The sequence below is a fragment of the Paramisgurnus dabryanus genome, chromosome 3 (assembly GCF_030506205.2).
Source record: "Paramisgurnus dabryanus chromosome 3, PD_genome_1.1, whole genome shotgun sequence".
NCBI classification, from domain to species: domain Eukaryota; kingdom Metazoa; phylum Chordata; class Actinopteri; order Cypriniformes; family Cobitidae; genus Paramisgurnus; species Paramisgurnus dabryanus.
Genome location: NC_133339.1, coordinates 8,965,432 through 8,978,173, shown reverse-complemented (window position 1 = coordinate 8,978,173; position 12,742 = coordinate 8,965,432). Strand labels below are relative to the sequence as shown.

At 44.7% G+C, this 12,742-nt stretch overlaps 1 long non-coding RNA gene and 1 pseudogene across 3 annotated transcripts; one reads left to right on the top strand and one right to left on the bottom strand.

Moving 5' to 3' along the window:
- Positions 1-12,742, bottom strand: part of LOC135768410 (uncharacterized) — a 48,044-nt pseudogene that overhangs the window by 5,096 nt on the left and 30,206 nt on the right.
- On the top strand, positions 5,760-10,845 carry LOC135734283 (uncharacterized). 3 transcript variants are annotated; one of them, XR_010527241.2, is made up of 6 exons: positions 5,760-7,155; positions 7,250-7,399; positions 8,129-8,170; positions 10,062-10,134; positions 10,237-10,591; positions 10,694-10,845. It is a non-coding gene; the product is annotated as an uncharacterized lncRNA (long non-coding RNA). The 3 variants fall into 3 exon arrangements; XR_010527240.2 differs by adding an exon at positions 8,726-8,953 and having other exon boundaries at positions 5,760-7,399; XR_010527239.2 differs by having other exon boundaries at positions 6,828-7,399.

Genomic DNA, 12,742 nt, shown 5'->3' with positions numbered 1-12,742 from the left:
CACGGACTCTGCTGAAGACACTGACCGCCTCTCTCTCTCTCTCTGCCCGTTGCAGGATTCCTCTCTACCACCGGGCTCGTGTGCCTGCAGCTGGGCTGACGAAGCTTTCCCTGCGTGAAGTGATCAGCCATATATACTCTCTCCCACCGTTCGTTGTCTGGCCGGAGCCCGAACGTGTGTGGTACTTCGCCTCAGTGCCTGTGTGTGCTCCCCGCTCCCAGCCGTCTGCCTTGGTGTGGCTTTTGCCCAGACGTGCTATTGTCATTTTGCACCCATTATTATTTAAATAAATTTTTCTGTTTACTGCACTGGGATCTTCTGTATTCATTGCCTGACAGAACGAACTTGCCAACATGGATCCCGCAGATGCAGATTCCGTTCGTTCAGCGATCGCTCAGCAAGGAGCTTGGCTGGGTAGACACACCGATCAGCTCACAACTACAGCCCGGGAGATGGAGGATTTGTCCGCTCGCTTTAATGAGCTTTCGTCTCGTCTGGACAGGACTCATCATTCCCGAGATTCAGAGCCCCATGCCGCCAACCCTCCTCCGTACGACGGTGACCCCGCCTCCTGTCGGGCGTTCCTGTCCCAGTGTTCTCTGGTGTTTGCGCTCCAGCCTCGTCGCTATGCGACTGAGCGCACTCGTATCGCCTATGTTATCACCCTGTTGGTCGGGAGAGCACGCCAATGGGGCACCGCTGTTTGGGACGCCCAGGACCCTTGCTGCCATTCTTTTGAGGAGTTTCGTGAGGAGATGGTGAAGCTCTTTGACCGTTCAGCTCGCGGAGATGCCGCCGCTGCCCGGCTGGCCCGCCTTACGCAGGGAGCCAGCTCCGTCACTGATTTTTCCATCCAGTTTAAGACCTTGGCCACAGCCTGCAGCTGGAACGAGGCGGCACTCCGGGCACAATTCCTTGAGGGTCTCTGCGACAACATTCAGGACGAGATCGCTACCCAGGATTTGCCCCATACCCTTGACGGCATCATTGAGTTAGCATTGAGGGTGGAGGCTCGGATGCAGTTTCGCGATCATCGCCGCACACTGCGCCATCGTGTACATCAGAGTGAAGTCTCTCAGTCCAGTCAGAGCAGTGTTCCTTTAACTTCGGAGACTGACCCCATGCAGTTGGGTAGAATGCGACTTTCGCAGAGAGAGAGAGAGCGTCGCCTCCAGAACTGTCTGTGTCTGTACTGTGGCAAACTGGGACACTTCGCCAAATCCTGTCCGGTAAAAGGGGACCGCCCATCGGTGAACCGGGGAGTCCTGGTGGGCGCTACTTCAAGGAAATCCCCCCCGACTTCATGCACTCAGCTTCCTGTCACCCTATCCTTTGCTGGCCTCGATCATTCCACCACCGTGCTGCTCGACTCGGGTGCTGAGGGCAATTTTATCAGTGGGGATTTGGCTCGTCAGTGCGGCATTCCTGCTGTTCCTTTAAAGGTTCCCCTTGATGTCTGGTCCATTAAAGGTCAGCAGATGGCACAGATCACGCACTGCACTCCTTCTGTAAGTCTTTTTATTTCTGGCAATCATCGTGAGGAGATTGTGTTGTACATCCTTCATGCCTCGCTTGCACCCATTGTTTTAGGGCATGCATGGTTGGCACAACACAATCCCCACGTTGACTGGCAACTCAATGTCATTTTAGCTTGGTCTCAGTCGTGTCATGTGTCTTGTCTGGGTTCTGCTGCTTCGGGTTCTGTTTCTTCTCTCCCTCAGGTTTCGGCGGTTGATTTGACCGGGGTCCCGGCGGAATATGCAGATATCGGTCAGGTGTTCAGTAAAGCCCGGGCCGCCTCCCTTCCTCCCCACCGGTCATACGATTGTTCTATTGAACTTCTCCCAGACACTTCTCCGCCTAAAGGTAGACTTTATTCTTTGTCTGGTCCTGAGAGAGAGGCCATGGACCGTTATATTAATGATGCCCTTCGTGCTGGTCTCATCCGTCCCTCCACCTCTCCCGCAGGGGCGGGGTTTTTCTTTGTTAAAAAGAAGGACGGCTCCCTACGTCCCTGTATTGATTATAGGGGTTTGAACGACATTACTGTTAAGAATAGGTACCCCCTTCCTTTAATGTCTTCTGCTTTTGAGCTTTTGCAGGGAGCGCGGTTCTTCACTAAACTAGATTTGCGCAACGCCTATCATTTATTGCGCATAAGAGAGGGCGATGAGTGGAAGACAGCCTTTAATACCCCTACTGGACACTTTGAGTACTGCGTTCTCCCTTTCGGGCTTTGTAACGCTCCCTCTGTCTTCCAGACTCTGGTTAATGATGTGCTGAGGGACATGATTAACAAGTTTGTCTTTGTGTACATTGATGATATTCTCATCTTTTCTCCCTCCATGCAGGAACACACTCAGCATGTCCGCCGAGTCTTACGCCGATTGCTTGAGAACAAGTTATATGTGAAGGCGGAGAAGTGCGAGTTTCATAAGAGGTCGGTTTCGTTTCTGGGTTTCGTGATAGCCGAGGGTGAGATACGTCCCGATCCAGAGAAGGTCAGAACGGTGGCTAAGTGGCCTGTCCCCGACTCTCGTAAGGCATTACTGCGTTTCTTAGGGTTCGCCAATTTTTACCAGCGATTCATTAGAAACTTTGGTCGGATTGCTCAACCCCTTACGGCTCTCACCTCCACCAAGGAGAGGTTTGTCTGGGGTAGGGAGGCTCAGGAAGCCTTTGATAATTTAAAGTCCCGGTTTATCACTGCTCCTGTTCTTTCTATTCCAGATCCTACCTCCCAGTTCATTGTTGAGGTGGATGCTTCAGATGTCGGGGTTGGTGCCGTTCTATCTCAGCGATTACCTAAGGATGGCAAGGTGCATCCTTGCGCTTTCTTCTCACACCGGCTTAACCCAGCAGAGCGAAACTATGACATAGGGAATCGGGAGCTGCTGGCCGTCAGATTGGCTTTGGGTGAGTGGCGTCACTGGTTGGAGGGGACCTCGGAACCCTTCCTGGTCTGGACGGATCACAAGAATTTAGAATATATCCGTTCAGCCAGGAGGTTAACATCACGTCAGGCTCGTTGGGCGCTCTTCTTTGACAGATTTAATTTCATCCTCTCGTACCGGCCTGGCTCTAAAAACACAAAACCTGATGCCCTCTCTCGGTTGTTCGAGGTTTCCAGTGCTGACAGAGACGAAACCATCCTCCCGGAGGGGCGGGTGGTGGGGGCTCTGCGCTGGGGCATCGAACAACGAGTGAGGGAGGCCGGACGGGAGGAGGAAGTGCCAGAGGGGTGCCCAGCGGGTCGACTTTGGGTCCCGGTACCGCTCCGTTCCGAGGTCATCCGGTGGGGTCACGAGTCCAAGTTAGTTTGTCATCCTGGAGTTCGGAGATCGCTGGCTGCCGTCCGTCAGCGATTTTGGTGGCCCTCTATGGGCTCCGATGTCAGACAGTTTGTGTTAGCCTGTCAGGTTTGTGCCCGCAATAAGGCTTCTCATCAAGCCCCAGTTGGTCTGCTTAAGCCCTTGTCTGTCCCTTCCCGGCCTTGGTCTCACATAGCCATTGATTTTGTTACCAATTTACCTAGTTCTAGAGGTAACACTGTAATTTTGACCATTGTGGATCGCTTCTCTAAAGCAGCGCATTTTGTTCCCCTGCCCAAGCTTCCCTCTGCCAAGGAAACGGCTCAGATTATGATAGAGCACGTCTTTCGCTTACATAGTCTGCCTTCTGACGTGGTTTCTGATAGGGGTCCTTAGTTTATTTCCCGTTTTTGGCAGGAGTTCTGTAGACAGATCGGCTCCACAGCCAGCTTGTCTTCAGGTTATCACCCACAGACCAACGGGCAATGCGAATGGGCTAATCAGGATCTTGGTCGTGCGCTCCGCTGTCTGACATCTCAATATCCGAGCTCCTGGTGCCAACAGTTACCCTGGGTAGAATATGCACATAACTCTCTTCCTGTTTCATCCCATAAGATGTCTCCGTTTGAGGCTTCCATGGGGTTTCAGCCCCCTCTCTTCCCAGCTCAGGAACTCGATGGGGTGGTCCCGTCTGCGCTAGCCTTTGTTCGACGTTGCAGACGCACCTGGAGGAGGGCTAGAGATACATTACTTAGGACCTCCAGACGGACCAAAGCCGCGGCTGATCGTCACCGTAGACCCGCGCCCCGTTTTACCTGTGGGCAGAAGGTATGGCTTTCTTCCAAGGATCTGTCTCTCCGAGGGCCATCTCGTAAGCTGGCACCTCGATTCCTTGGGCCTTACAGTATTGAAAAGGTTATTAACCCGGTGACGGTTAAGCTCAGATTGCCTCCTGCTCTCGGTCGGGTTCATCCAGTTTTTCATGTGTCTAAACTGAAGCCTGTTTTTTTTTCTCCCCTTAACCCTGTCCCTTCTGCCCCCACCCCTCCCACCCCGCAGCTTCTGGACGGTGCCCCAGTTTTTACTGTCAAATCCCTGTTAGATGTGCTTCGGCGAGGCAGGGGTTTTCAATATTTAGTGGATTGGGAGGGCTATGGTCCAGAGGAGAGGTGCTGGGTACCGGCCCGGGACATCTTGGACCCTGACCTGATTGTGGACTTCCGTCGGAGACGGGGTGAGTCCTCCCATGGACCGCCTGGGGGCGGTCGTGGGGGGGGTCCTGTCGTGACTTTGGTTTCTGTGACCGCTGTATTTTTTGTTTCTCTGTTCATGTTTTTGTGTTGACAGTTTCACACGTGCGCGGCTCTGTCACGGGTCTCATCAGTGTCATTTCCTTCACCTGCGTCCCTCACCTGATACTCATTTGATGCCCAATCGGTTTAGTATTTAATCCCTGTGTGTTTGTTTGCTCCTTGCAAGTTCGTTTGTATGTTCCTGCCAGCTAGCTTGTCTAGTTCTAGTCCTGTCCTGTCGTGCCTTAGTATCTGTCTCTTTTGTTTTTGGATTACTCTCTGTGCTCTCTGCTGACTTTACCCCTTCAGATTCCCCGCCTGCTGTCAGTCTCTCCTGAGTGGCGTGTCTCCCATCTAGCCACTGTGAACACTCCGTCTGTGGATTCTCCGAGCGCCTGTCTCCATCTTGTGCTGTCCAGCCGCAGTGCGCTTCGGCGCGTAATTCTGCATAAGACTCGGACAGCCCCTGTGCGCTGTCCAGCACGGACTCTGCTGAAGACACTGACCGCCTCTCTCTCTCTCTCTGCCCGTTGCAGGATTCCTCTCTACCACCGGGCTCGTGTGCCTGCAGCTGGGCTGACGAAGCTTTCCCTGCGTGAAGTGATCAGCCATATATACTCTCTCCCACCGTTCGTTGTCTGGCCGGAGCCCGAACGTGTGTGGTACTTCGCCTCAGTGCCTGTGTGTGCTCCCCGCTCCCAGCCGTCTGCCTTGGTGTGGCTTTTGCCCAGACGTGCTATTGTCATTTTGCACCCATTATTATTTAAATAAATTTTTCTGTTTACTGCACTGGGATCTTCTGTATTCATTGCCTGACATCTACTATTAAAATATTATTTAAAATATTTAGGTATTACATTTATCATTTTATAATTTATCTAATGCATAAGAACTCTATTAATTTTAAGTTCTTTTTGTGGTGCAATTACACAGAGATGTGACAGCATCCAAATCATGAATGTGGATTGATTTAAATAGAGTAATATTTAGAATCAATATAATGTCAAACTTTTAAATTGAACATACACTGCAAAAAGGGCTCTTATATATGTGTAATTTGTTAAATGATAATGGTTTAATTTTGCTGTACACATACAAAGTGGTGGAATTGTAAAAAATAAAAATTCAAGGGGGATGGTGTTCAGGTTGTGGGGGGTGGTGGTTGAGGGGGTTGTCCTAAAGCTAAGCTCACACAATTTTATTATTACCATTTTTATTAGGAATATGAAGTTTATTAGCCCTATTTAGTTAATTCAGACTGCTTGATCCATGTCCGACATTTCTCCACTTGGGGTTTAAGTTTCGGGAAGGGAAAAATCCGTCACCCCGTCCAAACTCTTAGGATACCGGGTATCAGATTTACACAATCCATATTCACAACGCTTCGGTATGTTTCCCTTGCTCGAAAGTTTTTCAGACCCCCGTGCCTAGTTGCTAAACCACAATTGGCCTGTGGCTGTTTTCAGGCGTGGATTAGAGAAGGTCAGTTGTATCCAGCCTCATATCTTAGCGGAAAATGGTTCATAATATTGATTTTGAGCTGATATGTTGGCTGGTGAATATTTAAACTGATAGGTCTCACCGTGTGAATGTACATGGGACTTTACCTGAGTCCTTTTTTCCTCTACTATCCCAGCTAGCATGTATAATCGGCCCGAGCTCGGCTGCCCTGCGGCAGCTGCGGCTCAGACTCGGCATCGGCGTGTGTTAACCGAGCCGATTGTGCCCCGCAGCTCGCTCTGGCACATTCATTTTTGTTCTGGCTGTAAGCACTGGGCCGATTCATGTTCACCGTAACTGGTAACCCAGCTCTGGCTGTATGATCTGGACCACTTTTGGAAATGACTCGGCTTATGTTAAATCAAGGATGGTTTTAATGGATGCCATTCAATGTAGGCGACTTTCTTTAACACAAATGTAGATTTTTAACTCCAACCGTTTTAGTCTGTCCATAACAAAAGACAGTAAAAAACAAAACATGGTCAGACAAATCCAAATTAAACCCTGCTGCTCGTTGATGTCCTAAGACACGAAACGATCGGTTTCTGTGAGAAACCGAACTGTATTATATAATTTATACCTCTAATACGGCGCCTTCTTCTTCTTTTGAGTTTTAATGGCGGGTTGCGAAGCAACGTCATAGTTGCATACTGCCATCTACTGTATCGGATGCACGGCTTGAGGGCTATACAGGGACACCCGAAACCGTAGGTGGCGGTATGCACCTATGAAGTTGCTTCGCAACCCGCCATTAAAACTCTAAAGAAGAAGGTGCTGTGCACGGGCTCATTTGACTACGCATAGTACTGTATTAGAGGTAAAAAAAAATTATATAAATACTGTTCGGCTTCTCGCACAAACCGATCGTTTCGTTTCTTAGGATATCAATGTGTCGTCACGAGCGGCAGGGTTTAATTTGGATTTGTCTGTGCATGTTTTTACTGTCTGAGATTTTGTTACTATTCACATGCATACAGACTGAAACGGTTGGAGTTTCTACATTTGTGTTGTACTGAAGAAACAAAATCACATACATCTTGGATGGCCTCGGGGTAAGCTGATAAATACAAAAAATTCATTTTAAGATGAATCCCGTACGTTGGCGGCTGTTTTAAACTGGGTGCTCGGCTCCGACCCTTTTGCCAGTATGAAGCCGATTTCAACGGTAACTGCAGAAAGCGTCAGCACGCTTAGCTCATCACTGGAGTAACGTCTGTACAACGGGTGAGATAAAACTCAACGCCTGACTGAATCATCCATTCCCTTTTCGATCCTACGCCATACGTTAAACTTGAGGTAAGTCTTGTGTTCAGTTTCCTTAAAAAGCATCAACATTCACGCTAAGCATAGTTTCAATCGAGTTCCCGTCACATCATATATTAACTCCATTTCGAACTGTTGCTGATTACATGTTGGTTATTATTGATTCGTTCATGTTCCTTTGACATGTTCATGTACTTTTTTCCAGATGAAACAAACATAAAGAATTCATAATTCATTTAAGAATTATTAATTAGGACAACATCAAATTATTTATTATGTCTGAGAAAAGTAGTGCAAATTTTGGATAATATGAAAGTGGCTCCAACTTTTATGGCGCGAACGAAGCTAGCATTGACTAGCTGGGATGTTAAATAATGGGACGCAATTTTTATTAAATGCAATTTACGTGATTAATATTTACAAGCATAGTGTTCTTTGGAAGAAAATTAAGTGGAACAAAATGTTAGCTGGTAGTGCTGTGACAAATCGCAGTTGATCCGAACCACGGTTCGGCTCGCATGTGATTCGCGGATTAATATATACCAGTGTATGGAATGTCACAATTATAGATTTGTATGTAAACTTAAACATGTCTTGATGGACCCTAATTTATGCACTGTGCAGTTATGCTGGTAGTTGGGTAATGTCATAATGGTTATTGGGTTGGGCTTGGACTAAAAAAGGGAAATTGTAATGGTTTAGTATAATAAGACATTATGTATGGTTTTGTACAATGCAAATCTTTTTTTCTTTTTTCCTCAGGTAATCTTGCTTTTGCTGTTCTAAAATAAACACTGCTCTTAGGTAAGAATGGCTGATCAAATGCATTATTTTAAATCTAATCTGAGACACAAAGCAGTTAAATCGTTGTCTAATTTGCTGCAAGGTATTAAGAACGGCAGTAAGCTTGTTGACGATGATCTGACTGATGACTGATATGTGTGATGAGATTAAAACTATGGCTGTGCAAAAAAATCGATACAGCTAACTACCATGATAGTTAGCTGTATCGATAGTGTATCGATATTTCGATTTCTACTGTCGATATTTAAAAAAAAAACATCAAATCCCTCTGTGTGCGTCAAACGACCTCCTCGCCGCTGCTATAGTTGTCACTGTCCAGTTGTCTGCCATATACGGCCATTCGGCCAATGTCTCAGAAGTTAGAGGGAGTGAGAAAATGGCAGAAAATTTAAAAACACCTGCATCTTTCAAAGAGCTGCAGGTGTTCAGCTCTATTTTTTACATTTTTGATTGTATTGTGATACGTATCTTATCATGACCCATGTATCGTGACACGTATCGTATCGGGAGGCCCTTGCCAATACCCAGCCCTAATTAAAACAACTTTTCTTTTAGCACACCACCCATACATGGCACACAAAACAGGTCTTGTGAGGGGGCTGTGCCCACAGGTAGAAATTCTGTAGGTCCACGGGCTTCTCCCCTTTCAGCGAACATCACAGCGCTTAGTCCACCATCGTGGTCTCAATCTCCATTACCAACAGCCTGAGTGCTACACCTACAGACACCCCAACCCATGCAGCAGCTGGCAGAAGTCAGACATCAGGCCAAACTGGATTTCAAGTAAGAAGGGCGAGATAGCCCATGGAGAGAAAAAAATCACTTTGGTATTAGGGCTGGGTATTGTTTCAGATGTCTCAAATCGATTCAGATACATTAGATCTCAAATTGATTGGATTGCGATTTTCGATTCAATGATTACATTTTCACTGGCCCCACCACAAAAAAGTAATAAATGAATGAAATAGTTTTTGTAGTTTTTACCCATTTATTCTTGTAATAAGGTTATGACACCCAATATTTTAAATACCAGTGAAAATTAACAATTATCAATTCTATTTTTGATACTACAGCTAAAACTACTAATATAAATTTCATAGATTAAAGACAAGTTAATAGTTGTTAATAAAAATTAAATGCAAGCAATGCAATATAAGTACAATAGAACAAAGATACAAATGAAGAAATCTGTGCATTTCAGGTAGGTCTAACAGTATTTTTCAGATACAGAAATTGAAAAAAGTAATCAAATGTAAAATAACACGGCATATCTTCACTAATTAGGATTAACCTTTATTTAATCTGCACAAAGTTACAAATCGTTATTCAGTGAAAAGCAGGGAGTGACTTCCTCTTTTGTAGTTTGATTAACATTTAAAAACACAGACAGGTGAAGGTTACTACCACTTTAAGACTAATGCACGGATCAAATTATGATAGGCAATGAATGCATTCCTTTTCTACTTCTTCTCATAACCGTCTGTTTACTCGCAAAGGCCAACATTTTAAAAAAATTTGTGAATTTGCAAGTAGAGAACTAGAATTAATTTCGTAATTTGCACGCTGTCGCGCAGCTGTAAGCGCTTCCAGTGTGTGCTCTTCTCACATAGCGCATGCAAGTTCTCTTTCGCTTGAATGCTTAAATTGACAAGGCTTAAAAATGCGTGCAAAATGTAAACTTTTATGATCATGCAGCACTGGCCCAATCGGGACATTGACAGTTCCTTCAACCGGAATGCTTTTCAGATATAATGTAATGAAAATAAATACAGAAAAACGATGAGAATTGATATTGAATTGACCACATTTAAAAAAAAAAATTTCACTTTTTTTTGCCTATTCCTATTTGGTATATGTGATGAGATTAAAACATATTTTTCTTTTCTTTTAGCACACCCCACCCTTACATGGCACACAAGTATATGACACACAACACAGGTCTTCTCAGGAGGCTGTGCCTACAGGTAGGAATTATACAAAGTGATCTCTCTCGGTTTACTCTGACATATCTACGTACAATGTTTTGCTAGTAATCTGCTATGCCTGCTTTTTCTTGTGTTCTACAGCAATAGGCTTTATGCCCAGCTGCACTACTTCCTGAACTTCAGCCAGCTCCTTGTTTCCTGTCTGCCATTATTGGACAAACTGATTAATCCAGGTGTGCCTGAGCTTAGTAGTCACAACAACAATAATCAGACACACCTGGATTTATCAGTTTGTCCAGTAATGGCAGACAGGAAACAAGGAGCTTAAAGCCTATTGCTAAGGAGATCCTCATCCAGCTCGATTTTATTAGAGAGCAGCAGTTGCAGACTTCACCCCAGACCCAACACATTTTGGGCTCCCACTTTCAACTATTGAGGAGCTACAATGTTTGTAGGAGACATTAAATAATCCAGATGAGAAGAAGAATTTGGTGAGGTAAATTATGGTTTAATCAGATCATTCCTAAAAGTCAGTCCTCATTTTCACTCATGCTATATTCCTTAAATAACTAATAAGGTACATGTCTTTTTGTTTCAGACTGTGTTTCCTGCAATGGTCGGAGACAAGACTCTTAAAGACACCGTGGGGTGGGTCCTGAAAAAAACAATGAACTCTTCGTGGTGAGACTCATCAATTGAAGTGGGGTCAACTGAACGCCTGCATTCAAAGGGCTCACTTTGAAAAGTGTGGTTTTGGGTGAGTGTCAGTGCTGGCAAGACTCTTAAAGACACCGTGGGGTGGGTCCTGAAAAAAACAATGAACTCTTCGTGGTGAGACTCATCAATTGAAGTGGGGTCAACTGAACGCCTGCATTCAAAGGGCTCACTTTGAAAAGTGTGGTTTTGGGTGAGTGTCAGTGCTGGAAACGGCACTGTAGTGACATCCCAGGGCTCTACGACTGACTCGATCAGTGGCTGGTTGCATAAACCTTTAAGACTAGTCTTAAAAGTTAGTCATTTTTTTTTCTTCAAGACTGATCATAATTGTATTTCTATACTCAAACTCTATTTAAAACATTAACATCATAACATTATCATAAATTGAAATGCATTAATGCTACTTCTGAGCCTCATTAAACAGTCTGTAAATATAACTAAATCCCACATTTCTGTTATATGCCACCTCTGCAGTGCAAAGATGAATTGTGTTGCTACTGATTTCATTTGATTGGTAACTTATTCTTCCTGATCGCCTCTTATTATTCTAACTCAATTTATGAATTTGAAATTTAATACGGTTAAAATTTTATAGTCAAAAATCTCCTTATAATGGGAAGGTTATTTTGTCATTGATCAGAATGTGCTCCTAAATTTTTGAATGTGCTCCTAAACTAAAAAGAAATGTAAGCGTAGAGCCCTGCATCCAAAATAAGTTTTGGTGGTTTTATGAGTAACATCACATGGTCATGCTGACCTCTTCTATCTTTGTTTTTTTTTCAGATGCAGTCCGCCGGAATGCCCTGACCAAAGATAACACAGAAAAGGAGATAGAGCTCCTCATCACCAGGTGGTCGGTGCTAGCATATGACAGGGATGGTGGCCGAATCCAGACAATAGACAGACAATGAATTAAAATGTTTTAAATTTAAAAATGTTGATTTTTGGAAAATTCGTATTTGAACTGATTGTGTGTGTGTGTGCACCTGGTAATTATCACGTTGTGTCCCCACAAAGATAGGAATACCAGTATTTTTGTGACCTTGTGTCCCCATGAGGAAACAAGCTTATAAATCAAACAAAATGATGTTTCTTGTAAATGTGAAGTAGGAGAAGGGTTTCTGTGATGCTTGGGTTTAGGGAATGGGGTAGGTAAGGGGAATAAAATATACAGTTTGTATGGTATAAAATGCATTACGTCTATGGAATGTCCCCACAAAACATGGAAACCTGTTTGTGTGTACGAGAGAGAAAGAATGTGTGTTCAAGTGAATAAAAAATGCATTAAACGTGAAATCCTTGTTCTTCCTTGTGTGTTTTATTTTCAGTTAATGTTGCATAATGGTTGCTTAGCAATTTTAGTATTAACCAATCAATAAATTAAACAAGCCCAAATAAGGAACAGGATTGGAGGGGAGCTTACGTCCTCTCACTCGGGGTTCCGCAATCGGGCCGCGTTAAAACTGAGTGCTCGGCCGTGTCCTCGGGGCGCGTGAAAACCGAGCGCTCGCAGAGCAATCGGACCTAGATTCATGCCGAGGATCGGCCGAGTGTTCCAGCATTAATCGTTCCGATTTCGGCCCGCGCAATTTTTGCTAGCTGGGATGTCACCACAAGGATGTGTTCACCTCTTATTATTAAGTTTGCAGATGACTCTGTGATTGTTTCCCTCCTAAATAATGAGCATCTTGATCGGGGTTCTGTACTGGTAGATTTGATTGATTTGTGCAATTTGTCCGTTTTGCACAGTAATTTATTTAAAACAAAATAAATGATTATAGATTTTAGGTAGAATATAGTCATCTCTCCTGTGGTTATTAACGATCACGCTATTGAGGTTGTCAACCAATATAAATACCTTTAAATAGAGATAAGTTGACTTTTGAGTCTAATGTGAATGCTGTGTGTATTTTTAAGCAACCTTTATAGT